This window comes from Hemitrygon akajei, unplaced genomic scaffold (assembly GCF_048418815.1).
Source record: "Hemitrygon akajei unplaced genomic scaffold, sHemAka1.3 Scf000078, whole genome shotgun sequence".
Classification (NCBI taxonomy): Eukaryota; Metazoa; Chordata; class Chondrichthyes; order Myliobatiformes; family Dasyatidae; genus Hemitrygon; species Hemitrygon akajei.
In genome coordinates this window covers 430,036-455,555 of record NW_027331964.1, presented here as the reverse complement: position 1 = coordinate 455,555, position 25,520 = coordinate 430,036, and the positions used below count along the sequence as shown (strand labels likewise).

General features: G+C 43.6%; 1 long non-coding RNA gene across 1 annotated transcript in view; it reads left to right on the top strand.

The window, feature by feature from the left end:
- LOC140722479 (uncharacterized) overlaps window positions 1–25,139 on the top strand; it is a 95,564-nt gene extending 70,425 nt beyond the window's left edge. Inside the window, exons 4-5 of the long non-coding RNA XR_012097628.1 lie at window positions 24,862–24,986; window positions 25,063–25,139. This is a non-coding gene — a long non-coding RNA (uncharacterized lncRNA). The remainder of the gene's footprint in view (window positions 1–24,861; window positions 24,987–25,062) is intronic.
- Window positions 25,140–25,520: the final 381 nt, after the last annotated feature.

The following is a 25,520-nucleotide window of genomic DNA, read 5'->3' as shown; positions in this document are numbered from 1 at the left end:
GGGGTCATACCTGAATGGCCACAACACATCGACGGATCAAGAACGTAAAGGAATGTTTGCCTGCCTGTAGCTGCTACATCTTGCTCTCTCTCTCTCTCTCTCTCTCTCTCTCTCTCTCCTCTCTCTCTCTCTCTCTCTCTCTCTCTCTCTCTCTCTCTCTCTCTCTCTCTCTCTCTCTCTCTCTCTCTCTCTCTCTCTCTCTCTCTCTCTCTCTCTCTCTCTCTCTCTCTCTCTCTCTCTCTCTATCGAACAATTACGACACAACGACCAACATCTACCTCAGCACGTATGAACTGAACTGAAATTTATATTCACATATGACAATTCATCATCCACTAGACATTGATAGAACTTGTTTATTATTGATTATTATTACACCCACACTTTTAGGTTTAGTATTGCTAACCTGTATTATCTATATATTTGTATTTTTGATATTGATTTGTGTATTTTACTAATAAAAACTGTTTGAAAATAGTACCCACCAGACTCCAACGGATACTCTGCTGATTCTTTCTCTCCTGGTTAGACACCCAGTTACGGGGTACGTAGCACCAGAAACAGTTGTCTCCCATTAACTCTACATAGATCCTGCTTAGTGAATTAGTAATTTACCCTGATCCAATTCTTTACTCTCCCGCAAAGTCTACACTTTCCTTCTCTATATCTCTCTTAAACTTAAGGAGTTCTGCCCTAACCATTCACCCACCAAATGGTCGGGTATCTAGCTAGCATAATTACCCAACATCAGTTTCAGTACCGCTCCTGCTTTTGTTGGACTATCTACATTCTGATTTAAGATGAAATCCGAGATAGAAAAAATAGTTGAAGCCAGTGAATCGGGCAGCTTTTAATAATCAAAAGAAGGCAATTAAAAAGGAAATAAGCAGAGAAAAGGTGAAATATAAAGGCAAGCTAGCTAATAATATAAAATAAGATACCAAAATAAAGTATCATAATGAATCACAGTAATGTATCATATTCAATCGCGATTAATATGCATTGAATCTAACATGGTCCGGTCTCCAGCGTTCCCACTAAATTACTATTTTTGCCGCTGCGTGGATCAGCCATTGCTCTGAGTCGGAGATTTTCACTCGGCCTGAAAAAAGCGCGACATCTTAGATGTGTGTGTTTTTGTAATGCACAGCTATGAATATTTCCCCACGATTACTGAGGGCCTGTGCGACTGAACTGGGAGAACCACTACAGTGAATCTTCAACATGAGTCTAGATCAGAGAAGAGTACCCAGACAGTGGAAAACATCCTGTATTGTCCCGGTACCGAAGAAACCACAACCAAAGGAGTTGAATGACTTCAGACCTGTTGCCTTGACGTCGCACGTGCTGAAGACCATGGAGCGGCTGATAATACAGAATCTGAGGCCACAAACCAGGCACACCCAGGATCCTCTTCAGTTTGCGTATAAGGAGAAGGTGGGAGTGGAGGATGCTATCACGTATTTGCTGCACAAATCACTCTCTCACCTGGATGGGGTCAGTTGTGCTGTGAGGATTACATTCCTTGACTTCTCTAGTGCCTTTAACACCATCCAGCCCAAGATCTTAAAGCACAAACTAACGGAGATGGGAGTAGACTCTCACATGGTGGATTGGATAGTGGACTACTTGACAGATAGACCTCAGTATGTGCGGTTGGGAGACTGTAGGTCTGACACGGTGGTCAGCAGCACAGGAGCGCCGCAGGGAACCGTACTCTCTCCGGTACTGTTCACCCTGTACACATCAGACTTCCAATATAACTCGGAGTCCTGCCATGTGCAGAAGTTCGCTGATGACACGGCCATAGTGGGGTGTGTCAGGAATGGACAGGAGGAGGAGTACAGGAAACTGATACAGGACTTTGTGATATGGTGCAACTCAAACTACCTGCGTCTCAATATCACCAAGACCAAGGAGATGGTGGTGGACTTTAGGAGATCTAGGCCTCATATGGAGCCTGTGATCATTAATGGAGAATGTGTGGAGCAGGTTAAGACCTACAAGTATCTGGGAGTACAGTTAGACGAGAAGCTAGACTGGACTGCCAACACAGATGCCTTGTGCAGGAAGGCACAGAGTCGACTGTACTTCCTTAGAAGGTTGGCGTCATTCAATGTCTGCAGTGAGATGCTGAAGATGTTCTATAGGTCAGTTGTTGAGAGCGCCCTCTTCTTTGTGGTGGCGTGTTGGGGAGGAAGCATTAAGAAGAGGGACGCCTCACGTCTTAATAAGCTGGTAAGGAAGGCGGGCTCTGTCGTGGGCAAAGTACTGGAGAGTTTAACATCGGTAGCTGAGCGAAGGGCGCTGAGTAGGCTACGGTCAATTATGGAAAACCCTGAACATCCTCTACATAGCACCATCCAGAGACAGAGAAGCAGTTTCAGCGACAGGTTACTATCGATGCAATGCTCCTCAGACAGGATGAAGAGGTCAATACACCCCAATGCCATTAGGCTTTACAATTCAACTGCCAGGACTTAAGAACTTTTTTTTAAAGCTATTATTAATGCTTTTTTGAGTTAGTGATTTAGATGCATTTCATATTATTACTGAGTTAAGTATTGTATGTAATTAGTTTTTGCTACAACAAGTGTATGGGACATTGGAAAAAATGTTGAATTTCCCCATGGGGATGAATGAAGTATCTATCTATCTATCTATCTATCTATATTTAGAATGGACTGACAAAAAAAATAAATACTTTTGTCTTTATCTGTTAATGGAAGGGTATGATAAATTGTAGTGCAACAAAGAAAAACTCTCAGATTTCGTGAACTTTTTTCCAGCTGCATTATAATCCATCTGCGCTGCAACAAAGGCTCCGTGACGCGAGCATTTTAATCACAGCGCAGCCGCACACCGGCGCAGCTCAGAAGGGACAGTGACAGTCTCTCTCTCCAGGTTACCACAAACTGCCTTGTCAGCGACAACCTGTTGTTGGAAACGGTAAAGTCGCACAAATCAGCACCAAATCTCACCCATATTCAAATTCGAGATAGTTGAGGGCCAGTCTAAACGCTAAATGCACTAAATGGCCGTGTTATTAGTTACAACTGTACATCCGATCATTAATGGGAATCTGTTAATCGCGTGGCAGCAACTCAAAGGATAAAACATGCAGATATGTTCAAGGGGTTCAGTTGTTGTTCAGAAACATCGGAATCTGGAATAAATGTGGTCTGAGTGACCTTGACCGTGGAATGATATCTGGTGCCAGACAGGGTAGCATGAGCATTACGGAAACTGATCATCTCCTTGGATTTTCACGCACAATTCGCTCGGTTTACAGCGAATGGTGCGAAAACGAAATGAAAGGAAATCCAGTGAGCAGCAGTTCTGAGGGTGAAAACGCCTTGTTAATGGGAGAGATCAAGGAGATTGACCAGACTGATTAAATCCGACAGGAAGGTGACAGTAACTTAAATAGCCATGCGCTTCAAAAGCCAGGGTGCAGAAGAGCGTCACTGAACGCCGAACATCGGATTTGGACGGGGTACAGCCGCGGTAAACCCCGAACGTTCACTCAGTGGCCACATTATTAGGTACGGGAAGTAGATAAGAATTGCCCACTAAGTGCAGACGTCCACAATTTTAACAACTGCCAGTGAGATTTACTACAGGATTTTATTTATATTTTAAATATCACTGCCAGTATACACCGACTTTGCTCACAAAATTCTTCCTTAATCTCCACATTGTCCCGCACACAGCCCAGCTCTACTTCGACCTCATCCTGATCAAGATCCTTTTCACTTGTGAAAACTAAATGAAATTACTAACCAATTAGTAAATTAGTAACAGGACATTCGCCCCGTCAGTCCTGTTCCGTCATTGCCTATGATCACAGCTGGACCGTGATCTCAGTGACACATCCCTGTGACCGTCGGCAACACTTCACTCCCTTGTCTGTCCAGAATCTGTGTTCAGCGGAATTAAACGCATTGAAAGAAAGCTCTGCTTCTCTTTTCCTTTGAGGAAGAGAATTTCAGAGATAAACCAGTTCCAGCTCAGAAAAATAACCTCATCTATCTCCTTTTGCTTCAGCTCCCCCCCCCCCTACAGTAGCAAACATGGATTCCTGTTCAGAGTCGGCGTGATGTTCATTATCCCTTGCAATGGATCTATTCATTTATCTAAACACCAGCGGATAAAATCTCCTCACCTTCATCTAAATAACAGCGCATACAATCAGCTCCCCGTCTTAATCGAGTTCCAGCGAACACAGAGTAGAGGTCAGCATTGAAGAGAACGGGTAACAGCAGCAGATGCTCCCGGACATGCACTCAGTGGCCACATTATTTGTTACAGGAGGTACATAGTAAAGAGCCCACTTAGTGTAGAATTTGCTATTTCCGTCTGCGGTCAGTGAGAATTACCACATTATTTGTTAATATAAAGATCACTGCCAGATCTACCTATTCTTCTCTAAAAAAACACACGTACAGAATAATCGAGCACACAGATCCGTAAAACCGAGCAATTTCAATGATATATTGATATAGTAGAAATATTAGAAGCACTGCCGTTAAAGTAGGATTATTAAAACACCATCACATTCCCGAATACAGTCCATGTTCCTACCTGATGCAGGACTCCAGGGTCTGGTTTCAGGGAATCCGAGTATCTGAATTTTATGTCCCTAACAGTAAGTGAACACACCCTGAGCAATGTTCAGTTGATAACACACTCATAAACCTGAACTTCAGTCTATTCAGCATGTAACGCCACACCTTGTTCCACAACGCTTGTGTTAAACCACACAAAGACTCACCTTGCTTGAATGAGTCTTTCTAACTAGTGGTCCGAACTAGAATTAATACTTCAGTGCGCGACATTTTACCACCTCCAGAGAGGAATCATAACCCGCATCCTGGTTCCGTTCGGTTGGTGCCGTCGCTCTGACTTATTGTTCACCTTGGGACCAGTTTATTGTCAGATTATAAACTCCAGCGACAGCTCAGGGCAAAGATCGCTGTGGGTTTATTGCACAGAGACAGCAGAAGGAAGTGCGCTCTCCACTCTGATGGAATATTATGCATTTGGAATAATGTTCTCTTTTGATCAGCGGACATTCCCTTTCTCCAGATTTAACTGCGCCCCCGTAGCCTGGACCTGCACTGATTTTAGGTTGGCCCATTTAAAAGCCATCTTTAACAGTTGCCCGCTGTTGTTACCTTTGGGTAATGGGCAATGGGGAGCGGCTGTGCCGAGATTACCATCTCCCAGAGATAACTACCGTTCAAAGTCGACAGCAAGATATGGATGCCCTTCTCCTTCAGTTTATTGTTCACTCACTGGAAACAAATTGCAGGATCACAGCGCCATCATGTGAAATTTAGACCATTTCCTGCTGGTGAATTTGCCTGATATCGCATTTACTTTATACATAGAGCAACCGTTTTTCATCAGTGAGTGATGGAAACACTCGAAACATTAAATTCACGGGGTCTCTTATTTGTCAGAAGTTGTTGCTGGCATATTGACTTAGTAGCAGGATGTTCGGCTATTTTTATTTGAAGAATGAACAAGCAGGATAGAGAGAGGTGAATACGTTGATGTTGGGTACTTGGATTTTCGAAAGGCCTGTGACAAGGTGCCACACTTGAGGCTGCTAAGCAAGCTAGGAGCTCATGGTATTACAGGAAATATCCTAGCATTGTTAAATCAGTGCCTTTTTGGTAGGAGGTCTTATGGTCTTATGGAAATGCAGCTTCCCTGGAGGTGGAGGAAAGAGGACACACCAACAGGTGGAACTGGCTGCGGGAAGACATGGTTTGTCAGGGCTGAAGACGAGCTGTATGTACCATAACCTTCAGACTGAATCAGAAAACCATTCTGAGGGTATTTGAAATGTTAGAAGCAGCGGAGATGTGATCGTATGTGTTGAGGACAGGGGTTGTGTCTCCATCAGACCCACAGTGGGATGGTTCAAGTTACAATGTGCACTGATGAAAGCACAGTGTTTGGGGCCGGATTTAATCACCGATTCTGACACAGTGAGAGGGTTAGTTTTGCTGTAAGGCAGCAATATTATTGGAAGAAGACAAAGGAACTTCATCAATTGCCAGTTGTTTAGCTGACGTGTCCAGTCTGTATGTTACCTTGACAGAAACAGATATTCGCAGTGGGGACAAGGGGTACAGTCTGGTGTATTGCATGTTGGAGAGGGATGTGGAGTTTTGAAATCAATGCCTTGTGCAGCCACCATCGTTAATTTAGCGTGTCCGGAGTGGTGGATCACACAGCACGGGAACAGGCCTTTGGCCGGCCATACCTGTTCTGACCATCCACTCACTGTCTACACTGGTCCCATTATCAGCACTTGGTGCATAGCCGACTGTATCTGGGCAGTTTCAATGCTCATCAGGATTATTCCCTGGATCATGTCTTGAATAATGCATCAACAGGTGGTACTCGCCAGTTCTCCCGGAGTTTGCTTGTGGCTAGGCAAGTCACAAGTGTATTGGTCAAGGCCCCAGCAATCTCTTCACTTGCCTCTCTCTGTGACGTGTGGTATATCCCATCAGGGCCTGGAGACTTATACGCCTTAATGCACTCTAAGAGACCCAACACTGTCTCCTCCCTTACTTCAAAATGCCTGTGTATACTTGTACTCTCCGCACTGGTCTCCCTATCCTCCTTGTCTTTCTCCTTGGTAAATATTGATGTAAGTTACTCATTAAGGACCTCACACACATTCTCGAGGGCTTTGTTTGATTCGACCTAACTGAGCTTTACATACATTTCCTTTTCATGCTTGACTAAATTCATCACTTCTCACGATATTTAAGGTTCTCTGACGCTGCCAAACTTGTCATTTCGTCATACTGGAAAATACCCGTCCTATACTCTGTGCAGATGGACTGTAAACACCCTCCACATGTCAGATGTGGACTTGCCAGAAACAGTTGTCTCCCATTAACTTTCCATAGTTCTTGCTTAGTGAATTAGTAATTTACCCTGATAGAATTCTCTACTCTCCCGCAAAGTCTACACTTTCCTTCTCTATATCTCTCTTAAACTTAAGGAGTTCTGCCCTAACCGTTAACCTACCAAATGGTCGGGTATCTAGCTTGCATAAATACCCAACATCAGTTTCAGGACATCTCCTGCTTTTGTTGGACTATCTACATACTGAAAGATGAAATCCTAGATAGAAAAAATAGTTGAAGCTAATGAATCGTGCAGCTTTTAATTATCAAAAGAAGGCAATTAAAAAAGGAATAAGCAAAGAAAAGGTGAAATATAAAGGCAAGCTAGCTAATAATATAAAATAAGATACCAAAATAATCATAATGAAGCACAGTAATGTATCATATTCAATCGCGATTAATATGCATTGAATCTCACATGGTCCAGTCTCCAATATTCCCCCTGAATTACTATTTTTGCCGCCGCGTGGATCAGCCATTGCTCTGAGCCGGAGATTTTCACACGGCCTGAAGAAAGCAAGACATCTTAAAATCTCTCATATGTTCCTTTTTGTAATGCGCATCTGTGAATATTTAGAATGGACTGAGAAAAAATATATATTTTTTGTCTTTATCTAGTAATGGAAGGATATGATAAATTATAGTGCAACAAAGAAAATCTCTCAGATTTCGTGAACTTTTTTCTAGCTGCATTATAATCCATCTGCGCTGCAACAAAGGCTCCGTGACGCGAGCATTTTAATCACTGCGCAGCCGCACACCGGCGCAGCTCAGAAGGAACAGTGACAGTCCCTCTCTCCAGGTTACCCGAAACCGCCTTGTCAGCGACAACCTGTTGCTGGACACAGGAAAGTCGCACAAATCAGCACCACATCTCACCCATATTCAAATTCGAGATAGTTGAGGGCCCGTCTAAATGCTAAATGCACTAAATGGCCGTGTTATTAGTTACAACTGTACATCCGATCATTAATGGGAATCTGTTAATCGCGTGGCAGCAACTCAAAGGATAAAACATGCAGATATGTTCAAGGGGTTCAGTTGTTGTTCAGGGGAAACATCCGAATCTGGAATAAATGTGGTCTAAGTGACCTTGACCGTGGAATGATATCTGGTGCCAGACAGGGTAGCATGAGCATTACGGAAACTGATCATCTCCTTGGATTTTCACGCACAATTCGCTCGGTTTACAGCGAATGGTGCGAAAACAAAATGAAAGGAAATCCAGTGAGCCGCAGTTCTGAGGGTGAAAACGCCTCGTTAATGGGAGAGATCAAGGAGATTGACCAGACTGATTAAATCCGACAGGAAGGTGACAGTAACTTAAATAGCCATGCGCTCCAAAAGCCAGGGTGCAGAAGAGCGTCACTGAACGCCGAACATCGGATTTGGACGGGGTACAGCCGCGGTAAACCCCGAACGTGCCACAATATTAGGGACAGGAAGTAGATAAGAATTGCCCACTAAGTGTAGACGTCCATAATTTTAACAACGGCCAGAGAGATTTACTAATGGATTTTTTATATTTTAAATATCACTGCCAGATATACACCGTCTTTGCTCACAAAATTACACAGAATTAAAAAAAAACACGCATCCGTAAATCCAGGCAATCTTCCGGACAATATTGAACTGGTGGAAACTCTAGAAATACTATCGTGACAAGTGGGGTAATAAAACACCATAACAGCACGATTTTAGAATGTTAAAATACCCCATGACTATCGTAACGTTGTCCCTTTAACATATTTTCTATCTCCCGTTGTAATTTTCAGACCATGTCATTACTACTGTGTGGGGGTCTGTATATAATCCCCATTAGGGTCTTTGTACCCTTGCAGTTTCCTAGCTCTACCCACAAGGATTCAAAACCTTCCTACCCTATGTCACCTCTTTCTAATAATTTGATTTCATTTTCACCAAGAGTCACGCCACCCTTTCTGCCGATCTGCCTGTCCTTTCGATACAGTGTGTATCATTGGATGTTAAACTCCCAGCTAAAATATTCTTTCAGCCACGATTCAGTGACGCCCACAATCTCATGCATGCCAATCTGTCAATATGCTGCATCCCTTTGTCTTCACCATCTACACCTCGGACTTCAACTACTGCACAGAGTCTTGCCATCTTCAAAAGTTTTCTGATGACTCTGCCATAGTCGGATGCATCAGCAAGGGAGATGAGGCTGAGTATAGAGCTACGGTGAGAAACTTCGTCACATGGTGTGAATAGAAACATCTGCAGCTTAATGTGAAAAAGACGAAGGAGCTGGTGGTGGACCTGAGGAGGGCTAAGGCACCAGTGACCCCTGTTTCCACCCAAGGGGTCAGTGTGAACATGGTGGAGGATTACAAATGCCTGGGGATACGAATTGACAATAAACTGGACTGATCAAAGAACACTGAGGCTGTCTACAAGAAGGGTCAGAGCCGTCTCTACTTCCTGAGGAGACTGAGGTCCTTTAACATCTGCCAGACGATGCTGAGGATGTTCTACGAGTCTGCGGTGGCCAGTGCTATCATGTTTGTTGTTGTGTGCTGGGGCAGCAGGCTGAGGGTAGCAGACACCAACAGAATCAACAAACTCATTCGTAAGGCCAGTGATGTTGTGAGGGCCAAACTGGACTCTCTGATGGTGTGTCTGAAAACAGGATGCTGTCCAAGTTGCATGCCATCTTGGACAATGACTCCCATCCACTCCATAATGTACTGGTTAGGCACAGGAGTACATTCAATCGAGATTCAACACTGAGCGTCATAGGAAGTCATTCCTGCCTGTGGCCATCAAACTTTACAACTCCTCCCTCGGAGTGTCAGACACCCTGAGCCACTAGGTTGGTCCTGGAATTATTTCCACTTGGCATAATTACTATCATTATTTAATTATTTATGGTTATATATTGCCATATTTCTACACTGTTCTTGGTTGGTGCGACTGTAACAAAACCCAATTTCCCTCGAGATCAATAAAGTATGTCTGTCTGTCTGTCTGTCACGTCATGATACATGTTGGTACCAAAGATATAGGCAGGAAGAGGGATGAGGTCCTGAAGTGTGAGTTTCGGGAACTAGGCAGAAGGCTGAAGAACAGGACCTCAAGGGTGGCGTTCTCAGGATTGCTGCCAATGCTACGTGATGGTGATGGTAAGAATTGGATGAGTTGAATGCGTGGCTGAGGAGTTGGTGCAGGGGGCAGGGTTTTAGATTTTTGGATCACTGGGATCTCTTCTGGGGAAAGCGGGACCTGTACAGATTGGATGGGTTGCACCGGAACTCAAGGGGGAGCAATATCCTTGCAGGTAGGTTTGCAAGCATGGTTCGGGAGGGTTTAAACTAAATTGCAAGGGGTGATGGAGCCCGGAGCGATAGAGCAGTGAAGAAGTGCTTGGAGTAAAGCCAGATCTAACGTATAGAGAGGCTTTCAGGAAAGAGAATCAGAATAAAGGGTGTAAAGGTAGTAAAGTAGAAGGGCTAAACTGTTTGTACTTCAATGCAAGAAGCATCAGGAACAAACGTGATTAACTGAGAGCTGGGAGACATACATGGAATTATGATGTAGTGTCCATTACAGAGATTTGGTTGGCACCAGGACAGGAATGGATTCTCAATATTCCTGGATTTCAGAGCTTTAAAAGGGATAGACAGGGGTGGGGGAGGGGAGGAGGGGGGTAGCATTACTGGTCAGGGATAAGATTACAGCTACAGAGAGGGTGGGTAATCTAGCAGGATCCTCTTTTGAGTCAGTACGGATGGATGTCAGGAACAGGAAGGAAGCAGTTACTCTATTGCGGTTATTCCTTAGGCCTCCTGGTAGCAGCAGAGATACCGAGCAGCAGATTGGGAGGCAGATTTTGGAAAGGTTCAAAAATAATAGGGTTGTTATCATGGGTGACTTTAACTCCCCTAATATTGATTGGCACCTGATTAGTTCCAAGGGTTTAGATGGGTCAGAGTTTGTTAAGTGTGTCCAGGACGGATTCATGTCGCAGTATGTTGACAGTCCGACTAGGGAGAATGCCATACTAGATCTAGCATTAGGTATCGAACCGGGTCAGGTCACAGATCTCTCAGCGGCTGAGCATCTGGGGGACAGTGATCACCGCTCCCTGCCTTTAGCATTATGATGGAAAAGGATAGAATCAGAGAGGACAGGAAAAAAATTAATTGGGGATGGGCAAATTATGAGTCTATCAGGCTAGAACTGTGGGTGTGAATTGGGATTATGTTTTTGCAGGGAAATGCACTATGGAGATGCGGTCGATGTTGAAGGATCTCTTGAGGGATGTTAGGGATAACGTTGTCCCGGTGAGGAAGATAATGAATTATAGGGTGTGTTATGAAGGGTGAACAACTCTGCTGGGCAGAAGGGTACAGAGTTGCCCATGTTCCACCCCCCCCCCCCCGGGAGAATCACAAATTGTTACTGTTACCACGCTGCTAATGAGAAGAAAGAGAGAAAAAGGGAAAACATACTGGGACTGGAACATTTGCTTCAGATAAGGGAGAGATAACACCGGGAGACAGAGACTTGTTGTTCCACCATATTATGACTCCTGAAAGACTTATGGCTCCGGAGAGGACTATTTACTTGGTACTATTCTGTTCATTAAAATTCCTCAGTGGACAGCTGGAGTGGGCTGGTTTGATGGGCTAAGCCATTCAAAACTGATTGACACCTGAGACCTCGTGAGTAGGGATAAAAGAGAGGTCTGTGGAGACACCCCTCAGACACACCAGGAGACACACTAGTGTGCACTGCTTGAGTGTAGGAACCCACGAGAAGGTGTGGGGCATCGGGGACCGAACAAAGGATCGGTCAGTTTAACTTAGTGTTTATAGGAGGGCCGGTGGGGGCTTGTGTGTGTGTCCGCCCTTGCCTGGGTGACGAATCCACCACAGAAGAACGGTCTAGCTGAAGGACAGAGGGGTCATACCTGAAAGGCCACAACAACACATCGACGGATCAAGATCGTAAAGGAAGGTTTGACTCACTGTAGCTGTCACTGTTCTCTCTCTCTCTCTCTCTCTCTCTCTCTCTCTCTCTCTCTCTCTCTCTCTCTCTCTCTCTCTCTCTCTCTCTCTCTCTCTCTCTCTCTCTCTCTCTCTCTCTCTCTCCCCCCCCCAACAATTACAACCAAACCACCAACAACTAACTCAGAACGTATGAACTGAACTGAAGTTTATATTCACATATGACAGTTCATTATCCCCTGGACATCGAAAGAGCTTGTTTATTATTGATTATTATTATACCCACACTTTTAGGCTTAGTATTGCTAGCGTGTATTATCTACATATTTGAATTGTTGATATTTATTTGTATATTTTAATAATAAACACTGTTTGAAAATAGTACCACCAGACTCCAACGGATTCTTCTATCTTTGCTGGTAAGACACCCAGTTACGGGGTACGTAACAAATTGGGGGCTCGCCCGGGATTTGTATACAAAATGGGTGGGGCAACTGAATCGGGCTACAAGTCCATCATTTGATCTGGTTGCGTGGGTAACCAGACGGGAATTCTGCACTGATGGATATAGACAAATTTATAGAAAGCCCGACTTTGAAGGCGCTTGAGGAGGCCACAAATGCAGACTTGGTGACTATTGCAAAACGATTAAATCTCCCAGAGGTGAAGTCGTCAATGAAAAAGTGGGAGATACAGAGGGCCATAGCCCAGCACTATATATCGGTGGAGGTGTTTTCGGCTGGGGTATTGGATCTGTTCCCTGAGAAGTAACCAGACAAATTAAGGTTGGACACGGAACAGAAGAAAAGGGAGTATGAGCTCCAGCGAAAGGGAGTTGGAGGAAAGGGAAAGGGAGAGAGATAGGCAGCATGCGCTGGACATGGAGAGATTAAAGCAACAGGGAAAAGAGCGAGGGGAAGGCTCAATTGAGAAGTTTAATGTTAGTAGAGTTTAGGTTAGTACCTCTGTTCGATGAGACAGACGTTGATAGTTACTTCTTGCATTTTGAAAAGGTGGCAGTGAATCAGAAGTGGCCCAGAGATCAGTGGGTGGCGTTATTACAAAGTGTATTAAAAGGGAAAGCTCAACAGGCATATGCGGCGTTGTCCGGGGGGGAGTCTGAGGATTATGAGGAAGTAAAACAGGCTATCCTTCGGGCCTAAGAGTTGGTACCTGAAGCGTATACACAAAAGTTCAGAGATTTAAATAAACTGTGGAATCAGACGTATGCAGAGTTTGCCTATGAAAAGGGTGTGCTCTTGGATCGCTGGTGCGCTGCAGAAAGGGTGGAGGAGGAGTTCCATCGTTTCAGAGAGTTAATTCTGATTGAGAAATTTAAAGCTTATGTTTCGGTTAATATCCGGATATATCTGAACGAGACGAATAAGTCTATATCGGAATTTGCCAGGTTCGCAGATGAATATGCCCTAACCCACAAGACAAAGTTTACCCCAAATAAGAGTTACCAGAAAGGCAGTAGGGACCGTAGAGAAAGTCCACCGGCTAATGTAGAGAATAAGCCGGGAGCTAGTGGTAAAGATAAGGAGGAGGACAAGCAGGCTGGCAGGAAGGTTCCTGGCTTGACCTGTTATAATTGTGGAAAGGTTGATCATATTGCATCTAAGTGCTTTGCTCCGAAGAAGGAGACAGGAAAAGGGAAAACAGCAATCACGAGAGGTTGCATTAGCTGATCGATGAGGGAGGCAAGTGAAGACAGAGTACAAGAGGGCCGTGAGAAATTTATTTCGGAAGGGACAGTGTCTGTGAAAGAAGGAAAAACCCCAGTTCCTGTGAGAATCTGGAGGGATACTGGGGCTGACCAGTCAGTGATCCTAAGTAAGGTGCTAGATTTCGGTCCCGAAACTGGAGAGGTGTTATTAAGAGGTATAGGAAAAGGGACAGAAGCTGTACCTTTGCACAAGATCATTTTAAAATGTGACCTGTTATCTGGCCCGGTCGAAGTAGGGGTGCGGTCAGAATTACAGAGAGACGGCGTGGACGTCCTTCTTGGTAACGACGTAGCAGGTGGTGACGTGTGTTCAGCAGTGAAGCTGACAAGTAAGCCTGTGAGTGCTGAGGACCCGCCCATAGACTCTAAGATCTATCCCGCATGCGCGATCACTCGCAGCATGTCGAGAAAAGCGGCTGAGAAAGAGGACAGTTTAAATGAGTCCAGTGTTGATTTGGCTGAGACGTTTTTACCGACCCTGTACCAAGAGGGGTTAGGGGATGGTAAAGCGGAGAATAGGGAGGTGAAAGAGAATAAAGGAGAGGAGGAAGACCTACCCTTAGCAAGGAAGGAAATTATAAAGGCACAGAGTGAAGATGAGAAACAAATAAGGCAGTTAGAAGATCCAGGGTTGGACACGGATGATCTGTCTGGTTTGACAGAGCTGTTTTCAGCTGAAGAATTTCAATGTGTTCCCGATGATATAAAGGCAGTCTTAGATGAAAAGGATGCTGCTACCTTGAAGGAGTCTGCTGGGTTAGCAGATGAAGTTGTTTTAACCTGCAGGGTTGAGTTTACTCGAGATAGGAGTTGCCCAGAGAGTAACTGGGAGGATCAGGGGAACTTAGAATTTGAAAAAGGGACTGGTTTTGGAAGCCTAGAAGAGGCAGATGTCCCGTTTGCTTGTGTTCAGGATGTGGATGCACAGGGTACTGAACCTAGTATTGAAACTCAGGAAAAGGATGAGCTATCTGATTTAGTTGAAAAGGAATGCAGTACTTTTGGGTCAGATGGACTTGGTTCAGTGAAGAAAGGGTTAACCTAGGTACCAGTGAAAAGTGAAAATTCTCAGTTGTTTGTGTTAGAAGGTGTGTTAAAGGTTAGTGAGGAGATGAAAGCTGGTGATGTGAATATTATTGAAGGGAAAAGTATTGTTCCTGGACTATTGAATAAAGAAAATTTAAAGTCTGGATTGGTTTTAGAAGCAGTAACCAGGCTGAAGAAATAATGGTTTGTTAACAAGATGCCTGTGAATCAATTACAGTTTGTTTTGGAATTTAAAGGTAAACAATTCGCTGATGTTATTCAAAGATGTGATTTGGAGCGACAGAACCGAAAGTGTTGTTTTGACAAAGAGGGATCACTTGCAGATGTTAAACTGAAAACTAATAGAATGAAGGGTCCTGAAGATAAAATTAATGACTTGCTGAAAAATAAAGAATTGTGTGGAAGTTCAGAAAATGGGCTAAGTTTGGAAAACATTGGTGATAAGATAACTCCTATGAACGGAGTATGTGAAAGCCTATTCCACACTGGTGAGCAAGCTAACCACGTGAGAGTTAAGTGGAAAAGGGGCAAAGGTTAACAAAATGCCACTTTGAATAACAGGATCTGGTTTTGAGGGAATTTGACAAAGCATTTGAAAGATAAAAACACCATGGAAGATTGACTGTTAAGGTTAAAAGTAAAATAGAGATTGGTATTTGCACAAACTTCTGTAATGTACCACAATATAATTACACATGTATTGGTTCACATTTTGTAATATACACTTAAGCTAAGATCATAACCCTTTAAATTGGAGTCTGATGCTACAAGTGTTTGATATTCAGATACAACATATTAAAGGAAGTGACAATCTAATCGCTGATTGTTTATCTAGATGCTAAGTTGAAGGAATATCTGTATTGCTTTGCAGTTAAAACATTTCTGTATTTTGTTAGTTTCCGTAATTCTGTAAGACGCTGTATTATTTAATTTTCCCCTTTGGTGAAAATTCCTAGAAGGATGGGGGTGCTATGAAGGATGAACAACTCTGATGGGCAGAAGGGTACAGAGTTGCCCATGTTCCGCCCCCCCCCCCCTCCCGGGAGAATCACTAACTGTTACTGTTACCACGGTGCTAATGAGAGAGAAAGAGAGACAAAGGGAAAACATACTGGGACTAGAACATTTGCTTCAGATAAGGGAGAGATAACACCGGGAGACAGAGACTTGTTGTTCCACCATATTATGACTCCTGTAAGACTTACGGCTCCGGAGAGGGCTGTTTACTTGGTACCATTCTGTTCATTAAAATTCCTCAGTGGAGGCCGGAGTGGGCTGGTTTGATGGACTAAGCCATTCAAAACTGATTGACACCTGAGACCCCCTGAGTAGGGATAAAAGTGAGGTCTGACACCCCTCAGACACACCAGGAGACACACTAGTGAGCACTGCTTGAGTGTTGGAACCCACGAGAAGGTGTGGGGCATCGGAGACCGAACAAAGGATCGGTCAGTTTAACAGTGTTTATAACAGGGCCGGTGGGGGCTTGTGTATGTGTCCGCCCTTGCCTGAGTGACGAATCCACCACAGAAGAACGGTCTAGCTGAAGGACAGAGGGGTCATACCTGAAAGGCCACAACAACACATCGACGGATCAAGATCGTAAAGGAAGGTTTGACTCACTGTAGCTGTCACTGTTCGCTCTCTCTCACTCTCTCTCTCTCTCTCTCTCTCTCTCTCTCTCTCTCTCTCTCTCTCTCTCTCTCTCTCTCTCTCTCTCTCTCTCTCCCTTGCTAACAATTACAACAAAACCACCAACAACTACCTCACTACCTCAGCACGTATGAACTGAACTGAACTTTATATTCGCATATGACAATTCATTATCCCCTGGATATCGATAGAGCTTGTTTATTATTGATTATTATTATACCCACAATTTTAGGTTTAGAATTGCTAACGTGTATTATCTATATATTTGCATTGTTGATGTTGATTTGTATATTTTACTAATAAACACTGTTTGAAAATAGTACCACCAGACTCCAACGGATTCTTCTATCTTTGCTGGTCAGACACCCAGTTATGGGGTACGTAACAGGTGAAGGAACCAATAAGAGAGAACTTGATGATGGTAAGGGAGGGAGGGAGGGAGAGGGACAGGGAGAGAGAGAGAGAGAGAGAATTTGCCGACGTCCCTATCAGGATGCTGTAGGATACTTTACTTCTCATCAAATATCCCACTGGTTTCACCAAACTACTACGGATACAATCAAGTACATTGTTATTTTAAAAAAAAACTGCAATGTATACACCACCCTGTAAACTCAGGTCATATCGAATTCTTCTCAGTCACTGAAAAAAAGCCAAGATCACAGACATTTCCTCACAGGACAACTCACACGGTGCGGATGTCTCTCTGTTAAACCTTCTTTTGATCTCCCACCTACCCACACACTTCTGACAGAAGGGTATCAACACTGCAGGCGGTGATCCACAACAAGTCTCAGCAACCGATTCTATAATGGAACCATCACATCTTTACACACCTCCCCGCTCCCACCCCGCCCCCCATAAACTGCAGTGTGAGCAGTTCTCATAATTTCGCTCTCTCTCAGTAGCTACCTACCGAAATGTCGTAAAGGGTAGACAGATAGTGTCGATCCCGCCTGCGATGGAATGAACAAAGCAAATCCTCAGTTCCCTCGGTCGGGGATCGGTAAAGCCCCGAGTGTGGACGGATCGGCTTCCCGCTGTTGCAAGCGGTAGCCCGGGGACAGTTCCGAGATGCGGGAAGCTCGCACCTCCGGAGCCTTTGCTGATGATTCGGAGCTGGGCTGAAAGAGCGGCGTTTCCGATAACACCTCCAACTACACCGGTTTCCCGCGGGACATGCACAGGAAGTCGATGCATTCAATTAGCTGAAGGGAATTATTAATCCTTTCAAAAGCGATTCGCTGCAGTTCAATTGTTGAACAACTGAATAAGTTCTCAGTCTCATTTAAGTGGCTAACTGCCTTTGTGATGTTTATATTTCAGTAAAAAAAAGCTTCTTACCTTGTACCGCGGCTCCAGATTCTGTTACCACCCTGTCCCAGTGAGGCTGTGTTACGGGTTCTGTAAGTAATGAACACACCCTGGTTAATGTTCAGTCAGCTCCTGGTGATAATCATTAACTAAACCCACAGCGTTATCAGCGGTTCTCTCCGTGTCCTATTCCTTAGCACAGGGTACGTTCTGTCTCCAAACAAACATCACCATGGAGGTGAAATGTGATCCCAGTGATTTTAGGAGTGGAATGTTTGTCGGTGCCAGACGGTGCAGTTTTCTAGGCAATTGACAATAGGTGCAGGAGTAGGCCGTTCCGCCCCTCGAGCCGGCACCGCCATTCAATGTGATCATGGCTGATCATTCACAATCATTACCCCGTTCCTGCTTTCTCCCCATATTCCTTGACTCCGCTATTTTTAAGAACTCTATCTAACTCTTTCTTGAAAGCATCCAGAAACTGGCCTCCACTGCCTTCTGAGGCAGAGCGTTCCATAGATCCACTACTCTCTGGGTGAAAAAGTTTTTCTTCAACTCTGTTCTAAATGGCCTCCCGCTTATTCTTAAACTTTGGCCTTTGGTTCTGGGCTCCAGACGGAGCCTGGTTTCAGGTCCTCACACAACAGGAACTATTTTGTCCACGTCCCTATCAAACTCCGTGTATACTTTATGTCTCATCGAAGTTCCCACTCGTTTTACCAAATTTCCGCGGATACAGTCAAGTACATTGTTAATTTAAAAAAATGTAATGTCTCCCCTGTTTTAAGTCACACCACAAGTCAAGATCACAACAGAATCCTCATAGAAAAACTCACGGGGGTAGATATCTGTCTGGTAAACCTTCTTTTGATTTCCCACCTGCCCACTCGCATCTGACAGAAGAGAAACAGCACTGCAGACGGTGATCCATAACAGGTCTCGCCAACCGACTGTATAATGGAACCATCAACTCCTTACACCGCCTTCCCCCACGACCACCCCCCGCCCCGGCTGTAATCTCCAGTATGGGTGGTTCCATACATTTGATCACGAACCGCAATGACGTCTAGGATGGAGAGATAGTGTCGATCCCGCCAGTGAAGGAATAAGCAAAGCCAATCCTCAGTTCCCTCGGTCGGGGATCGGTAAAGCCCCGAGTGTGGACGGATCGGCTTCCCGCTGTTGCAAGCGGTAGCCCGGGGACAGTTCCGAGATGCGGGAAGCTCGCACCTCCCGAGCCTTTGCTGATGATTCGGAGCTGGGTTGAAAGTGCGGCGATGCCAATAACACTATCGACGGCCTCGGTTTCCCGCGGGACCTGCACAGGAAGTCGATGCGTTCAATTAGCTGAAGGGAATTATTAATTCTTTCAAAAGCGATTCGCTACAGTTCTAATGTCGATCAACACAATACGTTATCAATCCCATCCAAGTGCTCATAACAGGGCTAATTATCTTTATGATGTTTATATTTCAGTATATAGAGCTTCTTACCGTGCACAACGGCTCCAGGTTCTGTTACCACCCTGTCCCGGTAAGGCTGTGTTACGGGTTCTGTAAATAATGAACACACCCTGGTTAATGTTCAGTCAGCTCCTGGTGATAATCATTAACTAAACCCACAGCGTTACCTGCGGTTCTCTCCGCGCCCTGTTCCTTAGCACAAGGTACGTTCTGTCTCCAGACAAACATCACCATGGAGATGAAATGTGATCTCAGTGATTTTGGGAATGGAATGTTTGTCGGTGCCAGACGGTGCAGTTTTATTGACAATAGGCAATAGGTGCAGGGATAGGCCGTTCGGCCCTTCGAGCAAGCACTGCCATTCAGTGTGATCATGGCTGATCATCCATAATCATTACCCCGTTCCTGCTTTCTCCCCATATTCCTTGACTCCGCTATTTTTAAGAGCTCCATCTAACTCTTTCTTGAAAGCATCCAGAGAACTGGGCTCCACTGCCTTGTGAGGCAGTGCATTCCACATATCCACCACTCTCTGGGTGAACAAGGTTTTCCTCAACTCTGTTCTAAATGGCCTACCCCTTATTCTTAAACTGTGGCCTCTGGTTCTGGGCTCCCCCGACATCGGGAACATGTTTCTTGCCTCTAGCGTGTCCAAACCCTTAATAATCTTATATGTTTCAATCAGATCTTTCCCACTGAGGTTGGGTGGGACTGATGGTCATAGGTTAAGGGTGCAAGGTGAAATGATGAAGGGGAACATGAGTTTGGTGAGAGTGGAACAGGGTGTCTGTGGAAGTGACGAGCGCAGGATGGATTATAACATTTCAGAGAAGTTTGGATAAGTACTCGGACGGGAGTGGAGTGCAGGGCTATGGTCATGGTGCAAGTCGATGGGACTCGGTAGAATAGTTCAGCATGACTACACGGGCCGAGTGGCCTGTTCCTGTGCTGTGTTTCTCCATGTCTTTGGAAACTTCCACCCAGCCTACCATACAACACCATGGGATAAGATCTCAGTCCGCCCTGGGGATTTGTTCTTATTTACGGACATGAGAATATCCACATTATTTATGAAGAACAGCGGCAGAATTTCCCCTTCCCTGCAGTGAACACTGCAACTGTAAAGACCGCTTTCCTGACGAATATTGACGGGAAGTATTATTTTTGTGTCCTCTCTCTACGTTTAGAACTTCTACTCTACGTTTAGATTGCACGTATCGTCCCCCTGCAGTACCAGCACTTCCCACCAGCGTTTCTATATCCAGGTTATGTTGGGAAAAAAACCCTTCACTTTAATCTTAATGACGTCAGCCAGGGAATTCCCTTCATCTGCAATGGATCATATTGACAGTTTCCTGAACTGCACAGGTTACCACGACTTCACGCAAACAATATTCTATAGATTCGGGTATTTCACGAACGAAAGCAAACTTTCACCATCGAGCGAGAGGATGAACAATTAATTTTATTGCATTTCTGGAACATGACTGAAATCACTGGCAGGCCTTCCTCCTTCAAAGTGACCCACCACGTCAACATAAAGTGAACAGAACGATCACGTCAGCTGGTGGCGCATCACTGACCTCCAGATTAGTTATTGTTTTCTCTTTAAGTAATTTCTCTCACTTTCACTGAAACTGGTTGATATGCATCAAGCCCGGACCTCTCTGACCCTGTAACTCAGTAACTCTTTCTCTGAAGCTTTCTGGTCCTTTTGGGGCCGTTTGTGTTCTCCTCCTCACCTCTCTCGCTCGGCGTCAGCTCTTTGCCGATATTCCAGGACTTCCTGTTGTAACCTCTCTCGCTCGGCGTCAGCTCTTTGCCGATGTTCCAGGACTTCCTGTTGTAACCTCTCTCGCTCGGCGTCAGCTCTTTGCCGATATTCCAGGACTTCCTGTTGTAACCTCTCTCGCTCGGCGTCAGCTCTTTGCCGGTATTCCAGGACTTCCTTTTGTAACCTCTCTCGCTCGGCGTCAGCTCTTTGCCGGTATTCCAGGACTTCCTGTTGTAACCTCTCTCGCTCGGCGTCAGCTCTTTGCCGGTATTCCAGGACTTCCTGTTGTAACCTCTCTCGCTCGGCGTCAGCTCTTTGCCGATATTCCAGGACTTCCTGTTGTAACCTCTCTCGCTCGGCGTCAGCTCTTTGCCGGTATTCTAGGACTTCCTGTTGTAACTTCTCTCGCTCGGCGTCAGCTCTTTGCCGGTATTCCAGGACTTCCTGTTGTAACCTCTCTCGCACGGCGTCAGCTCTTTCCCGGTATTCCAGGACTTCCTGTTGTAACATGTCTCGCTAGGCTTCTGCTTTATGTTGACATTCGCTTTCCCTCTCTAATCTGTGCCATTCTGCCTTGATCGTAATAATTAATTTGTAGCTCTTCCAGAAATATTGTTGGTGTATTTTAAACTATGTTGTTAGCTTTTAACTGGTAGTCTTTTGTGTCCTGATTTGAAAATAAAATACAGCATTAGGTTATTCACAATAGATAGTATAGAGTATGTTTCACACTATTAAGAAAATTTAGTATCATTTAACAACGTAAAATATAGTTTTAGTGAGGGTACTTACAGATCGTTTTGAATCAAAAATTTATGAGTATGCCAATCTCATAAGTATCTTTTCTACGTAGGATTTCTATCCAATCCGTTGAAAAGTTATTAAATTTAATCATGAATAGCTCATACACAAATATTTTGGGGACCAGGGCATGGGTAATGTCAAAAACAGCATTCGCAGGCACAGCACAGCCAGAGAGGAAAATATTTATAGAACATTAATGAGAAGTGAATTTATTCAAGGCCAAGAACTGCACTGGCAGCAGTATGAAGCCATTTGGTCACATTTTTCTAACTACTTGTCAACATTTATCTCATTTTATTAACTTTAACAATCTTAATAAAACATAGGGTGATCTTAAATGAATAAGTATCAGTTAACAAAATTTAAAGAAATTGCTCTTAAAATCTGAGGGAACATTTTTCAAAACTATTTCAGGAATTTATATTGTTAGACTAAAATAGACATTAGAATCAAGGCTGCTTTTTTCCTCACTGGTTAGACTACAACCTGCTTATAAACTTAGCACATTCTTTATTACTTTTATTCTACTGATAAAACCAAGGATCTTAATTACCATTATCTAAAGAGCTTTCTTAAAATGTCCAGTCTTCTCCAATGATTGCTGTACATACATCCTCAGACTTTACTGTTCCTGCATCACTATTAGACTTGTACCATGTGGGTCAAATTGTTTGTGTATGCACACAGCAGGAGAAGGATAAATTGGGTCAGACTTCATGAATGAATAAGCTGACAATTTTCACTGGCATGGCTCACAGAAGAAAACTGGTCTGAAGCATATTGGATGGCTGTCCTCAGAAAACATCAGTGCTTTCGTGAGAGGGGTAAGAAGAGAACCACTTGGAAGTCGGGTGAGGAGCCAAAGACTCATCATTTACTAGGAAAGAAATGATGTAATTTTACGACATGTGTTAGACCAGTCCACTCTTTTCCTGAGCCATATTGATCAAAATTGTAATGTTTCTCATTCAGAAGACAAAAAAAACCTTTGATATCCTTTATTTTAAGGGGAAAAAAAGTCAGTTCCTCTTTCAATATAAATAAACCAAAGACAACTAGATAGATAGGTTAGTGTCATCTGTACAGCCAGGGTTAAACCCACACATAATTTTGTTAAATAAATAAATGGAATGTTTTATTAAGACAAGCTGATTAAATGTTTAAAATGTACACAAATTCAAGTACAGAAAATTGCATTTCATAAGGTTAAGAAAGCAAATGAAGCAAACTCATTCAACATTTTGTATAATTCTTACCAAGAGGCAAAAGAGGAAAGAAAATGATGTGGTCAAAAGCTACAAATGAACTGATTCAATAAACTGTTTCAAAGTAAATAGAAGAGCATATCAAATTTCATTCTTTTATTACCTACTCTACTCCCAGGGAAGATCAGAGGTATGGAGGAGAACTAAAAGGAGTCTTGCCCAGGATCATCCTGTGAGTTCACAAAGTTCAAAGACAAAAGTAATGCTTGGCCTATAAAACTGAACATTTTAATTTATGTGATCAACAGCAAATTCCTCTGATATAATTGCCTTAATGTTAAAACAGTGTGGAAAGAAAATTGAATAGTTAAGTATTATTTACTTATTATAACCACACATATTATTTGAAAATATAAATCATTTACTAAATTAACACTACATTATTGAAAATTTAGAGATGGTATTTTTCCAAATGAAAACGCTAAATGGGAATTTATTTTTCCTCGCAGTAATCCTGTCTTCCAAGACTGACGGGAGAGCAGTTCATGGTGTTGAAAATCTGTTTCTTAGGAAATTATCCCTTTACCAAAGGACCATGTGAAAAATGAAGCAATCTCCTTGAGTACCATTGGTTAGCTAGAAGCATCTTCATAGCATCTTCATACATCTTCATAGCTGTAATAATAGCAGCTCAATTAATTTTATCAGCATATCCAATAAGAAGAGTTTTCCAATTTATGAAACCTATTGTTTTGACTTCCTTGTTGTGAATGTTTCTTCAAGTATAATTGCTGTGATTATAGGCAGACTCCTTCATCCTGTGATTTCCATCAACAAATTGTCAACTAATCATACATAAATTAGAAGATGATTAAATTCTGTTACAGTGGCATTGTTGCTCAATAGTTGCTAGTTTTCACATTTGCAATGCTGAAGTAAGAGAGTATTTCCCCCACCTGTGATTTAGCTCTAATCCTGATATACTGGTTGCCTGTAAAACAGCAGGAATAATTTAGATTCTTGCATTTCTGCGACTCCAACTGGGCTGGAGTGACTGAGGAGCAACTGAATAAGACGTTGTTTCCCGCCACACCTCCAGCAGTGCCCTTAAATCTGCTGCAGGGTAATCAGCTGGAGACCACCATTCATCGATGCTTCACTCTCCTAGCCCTGGTGTATCACCTGGTGGCGGAGCATTGGCAGCTACATCTCCCTACCACCCCCCTCTCCTTTCAAAGGGGTTAGAATATCCCCAAATTTCTGTCCTTCCTCCTCAGCCACAGCCAAAAGCCTCACTTTTCTGCCTCTTCAGCCACCTCTCTGGTGGCCCTCCTAAGCCTTGCTCCAGTCACTGCTATATCACTGAGTAACCTTCTTAAACAAACTGCAATAAGTTATTCTGCGCACTTTCATTATCTCATGTTTCAAGTGAACAAAAGATGCCCTAATAAGCCTGTTAAAATAAAATGCTCATCAGTTTATGAAGTCAAATAGGTAGTGAGTGATTATTTCTGGTTTAGTACTTGGCTTTGCAGTACACGAGAGACAACGCAGATATCTGTAGCACTGATGTGATTACTTCACAGCCTGAGTTTTCTGGTTTCTGGACCCAGGAACCTTCCTTCAAGTGGTCATTGAAAATTTGCATGCAGTGAAACGTCATTCCGTCAGGGCTTAAAGAGGGTCATAGAATATACAACGCAGAACAGTACAGCATAGGAACAAGCCCTTCGGCCTGCAATGATATGCATAACCAATTAAATTAGTAATTAAATAAATAAACTAAACTCTTCTGCCTACATAATGTCCATATCCTTCCATTTTCTGCTCATTCATGTTGCCTATCCAGATGTCACTTAAAACTCCCTAAGTGTTGTAATAGTCTTCAATTCCTATTATCAAGGTGGTAGTGACTGTTCCTCTTTCAGTGTCTTCATTTCCAGTAATATTCCTCTGTGTTATTTCAGTTCGCATTCAAGGTGGATGATGGAAGTGAAGGTGTTGATCTGCAGTACCAGGGCTAGCCTATTCATCGGGATAAGTTTGAGCAATTTCATCAGCAGCTTGAGTACACGTCCTTTAAAGAGCATTGGTAAGAGCACTGAACTTTGTGGTGTTTGAAAAACCAGAGTGAACTGAACCCATCTCAGTCCAAATCTATTATTCAGCAGGTGCAGTGCTTCGAGGCAAGACGGCAATGTAAAAATGCAATATCAGACCTTTAATCCAGGTTATGACAAGTCTGCAGAGACTAAACTGATTCCAGATATCTGCTAGAAATTAGTTCTGATGTGCAGGTTGCACCAGAAGAAGTCACACATGATTTAGTGAAGTGATGAAAATTCAGATGTGATGCATTACTGGAATCCTAAGTTCCACCACAAGATTCTAGGTGCCCATGTTGTCACACGTTGCTCTCCACCCACTCATTGTGAAACAGCAGTCTACCCTAATCCCTGCAAACTAAGAAATCAATTGTCTCCCCGCTCTTCACATTTGATTAAAGCTGCTCAGGCCTTTCCATAAAACCACAAGACATAGGAGCAGAATTAGGCCATTCAGCCCATCGAGTGTGCTCTGCCATTTGATCATGACTGATTTTTAGCAACAAGCCAACACCTTGTTA